At 44.6% G+C, this 3,507-nt stretch overlaps 1 pseudogene; it reads left to right on the plus strand.

The window, feature by feature from the left end:
- Window positions 1-1,771: 1,771 nt before the first annotated feature.
- On the plus strand, window positions 1,772-2,500 carry LOC142434938 (large ribosomal subunit protein uL30-like 1 pseudogene; annotated as a pseudogene).
- The last annotated feature ends 1,007 nt before the right edge of the window (window positions 2,501-3,507 follow it).

Below are 3,507 nucleotides of genomic sequence, written 5' to 3' on the forward strand. Positions count from 1 at the left end.
GCCCTATGAAGCCAGTCCTTGCCTTCATCCTAGCCAGAGGAATAGTCACTGTTTTCTTGAAGATTTCCAAGAACCCAAACTCCACATGTAATGCTTATACAAAGTCTCAACTGTACAAAAGGACAACTATCGCCTGATATCACTTCTATGAAGTCTCTGGAAAGAGCAAATGGGTAGGGTCCAAAGTTTAATAATGCTTACCGAGAGGGAGGGGGAAGGAAGAAGTCATTGCTTAGGGGGCACTGAGCTTCTGTTAAGGGTGATGGATAATTGTGGAACCAGATCACTCTGATGCTTGTGCAACACAAAGAATGCAATCAACATCATTGGATTGTCCATGTGAAAAACATTGACATGGCATATTCATTTTATATATATATATATAAACTCTAAAAGCATATTTCCAAAGGCTGACTATCACAGTGGAAACTGTGAACGTGGGATTTTTTCCTAGAACAAATTTCTGTGGAAAATATGGGCTTTTCCCCCCTTCATCGATAGGTTGCTGCCTGACGTAGAGTCCTGCTTTCACAGGTTTTACTGTAGAAGCCATACTTAAATGATTTACTTTTTGTGACATTTGCTTTTCTAATAAATAAAATAAACAGCAGTAAAAGATTTTTCTTTATTTTTTTTCCTTTGAATAGAAGCACTGCTTGTCTTGTTGAGGACCCCAAGGGACATTTCTCTGAGGAGATTCTACCCATTATCAAGATGTATTTCCTATTTTCCCTTGGCTGTTGGGAAATCCAAAGCCAAATTTTGACCAAGAAATAGACCCTGACCCTCAGTTTCACCTTTCCCCCTTCCTTTATTTCCCTGCGTACCCATTTCTTCCCTTAACTTGTGTTGCTTTTGTTGTTATTTTGGGGAAGGAGGTGGGTATTTGGTCTATAAGCAATAGAGCCAAACTATGACAAGCTGAAGTTCCGGAGACCAATTAACTAGTGTTTCCATCTGACTGTGCCCCTTCCTACCTTAATCTCTCAAGTTTCCATTTCCTCATCTAACAAAATGGAGATAGTGTGGTTCCCACCTCATGAAGTTTTTGGGAGGGTTAAATCACAAACTGCTCATAAACTGTAGTTCCCCATGACAGTGAGCCCTCAATATAGTTTACTTAACGGTATTATAATTATACCACCACTTATGGATTGCATCGTGCCCCCTCCCTCAAAAAATGTGTTGGGATTCCTAACCTCTACGTCGAGGGTTATAATCCTCTTTGAAAATGGTCTGTGTTGTGTAAATGGTACGGGATTAGTGTAGGGTTTGTTTCGAATCAATCTCTTCTTTTTGACGATATAAAAGAGATTAAACAAACAAACCAGTAAGCAGAAACGGTGTGAGAGAGATACCAAGCCCCATGAAGACCGCCCAGGAGCAGAAGCTCAAAGAGACCAGGCCTCTTCCTTCAATTTAGACGCCTGCTCTCTTAGACAGTGAGAAGATCAATTTTTCTTGTTAGCATGGTATTTCTGACATAACAGCACTAAGAAACTTAGACATCACCTCAAATGCGTTGGAGGGGGGCGGGAGGATCAACAAACAAGAACAATTATTTATTGTCCAAGTGAAATTTCCAATCTTATGTCTTCTCGGCCCCTCCTTTCTTCTACTGCATTGTCTTCAGAGTGACTTTATTTGTTGTTGTTTTCCCAGCTATGTTGCTTGAGCATGAAAATCAGCTGCGGTGTTTATTAGATATGCAGATTCCTGGGCCCTTCCCATGAAGAAGCGATTCAGTAAGTGTATGGTGGACTCGAACGTTGGAAAGATGACAGAAGAAGAGCCAAGAAAAAAGATTCTGTTGGTGCCAGAAAATCTCCTGCAAAAATATGAAGGTTTACCAGGTTCCCAAAGCCACCCAGCCAAAGCAGGCACTTTTGGAAAAGAGGAAGCAGAGGAAAGGGAAAGACTTGCGGTTCAAGCGACTGGAATCGTTCCTGCTTGATTCCTGGCGACAGCAGCGGGACAGGGTCTGCATCAGACCACTCAAGAGGAATCCTCTCCTCTTGGAAGTGCCAGGTGGACATTCCCTGGCTTTTGCTGTACGTATCCAAAGGAGCAAGGGGGTGAGTTTTCTGGTGAAGAAGACCATCATGAGACTTCGTCTGAAGAAGATTTTCAGCCACGTCTTTGTCGAAGTGACAGCCATGACCCTGAAAATGTGACATGGGGCTTTCCAAACCTGACATCTCTCTGGGAACTCATCCTGGAACACGGGCAAGCCAACGTTAAGAACAAGACCATCGCACTGACCGACAATACAGTGATGGAGGAGCACCTGGGGATGTTTGGTGTCATTTGCTTGGAAGACCTCGCTCCTGAAATCGCCTTCCCGGGAAAGTATTTGCAGGTGGTCTCTCAGTTCTTGCACCCGTTCCATCTCTCTGTGGCCCATCATGCTACCAAGAACAGAGTGGGCTTCCTCAAGGAGATGGGCTCACCTGGCTATCTTGGGGATCGCATCAACCAACTCATCCGGCAGCTGAACTAGACGCAGACTATCTGAAAGCACAGTGCCTGGGTGGAGGCTCGCATTTCTGTTTCCTGATTGAACACCATGCGTCTTCAAAGAGATGCCTTTCCCCTGTCTTCAGCAACTGGAGGGGAGAGACCACGGGTCTGGAGGGGAGAGACCACCTCTCCTGGCCAATGGAGAGATCCCAGTGGTTTCTGCTTGGCCACAGCTCCTCCTGAAATCAGCGAAGGACTGGCAGCTGGCCTTCAGGAGGAGGGAGTTCCGCAGTGTCTCATCTTCTGTCAGGAGTTAATGCTGGTGAATACCCAAGGACATGATCTGGCTCCCCAATCCCCCTGTAGCAGTGGACCAAGCTCAGGGACATACTTGACCTGGGGGTGATCAGGGCCTGGTCTTGAAAAGAACTTGAAATACAATTCCAAGTTCAAACTGAAAAGAAAATAAAACTATGGTGGACTCATAAACAATCTGTATTTTAAGTGAGCCTTTGCATGTTATGTGAACTGATAAACACTGTCACAAGATTTTTATTTTCCTCCCTTTTTTATCCATTTTGGAAATGCCCCAATTCTTTTCGCTCATAAAAATCACTCCCTGATATGTTCACTGTCTTACTCAGTGTTCCCCTATGTCGGAACAGAAACTAGGCTCCATAGGGTTTCCAATGGCTGTTAATAGAGAAGCTGATTGCTAAACCTTTCTCTAGAAGCACTTCTGAGTGGACTCTGACCCACCCCTGACTTTTTCGTTAGAAGCCAAGCGGGTTAACCGTTTCAGGTATTTAATGTACTTCAATAAAATAATGATCAGAGGGTGACGCCAGACCAGGCAGTGTTTTCTTTGGTTGTGCACAGGGTCCCCATGGATCAGAACCAACCTGATGCCCCCTAACAACTAACAACGACGAGTGGGACTGGATGGTCACCTATTTGTGCAGCTCATGCCACTCCGGCTTTGCTTTCCTCCAAGATTCCAACCGCAGACCATTGACTAGACGTGTTTTCTAAACAGCGCTCTCACAT

Source organism: Tenrec ecaudatus, chromosome X, assembly GCF_050624435.1.
Source record: "Tenrec ecaudatus isolate mTenEca1 chromosome X, mTenEca1.hap1, whole genome shotgun sequence".
Classification (NCBI taxonomy): domain Eukaryota; kingdom Metazoa; phylum Chordata; class Mammalia; order Afrosoricida; family Tenrecidae; genus Tenrec; species Tenrec ecaudatus.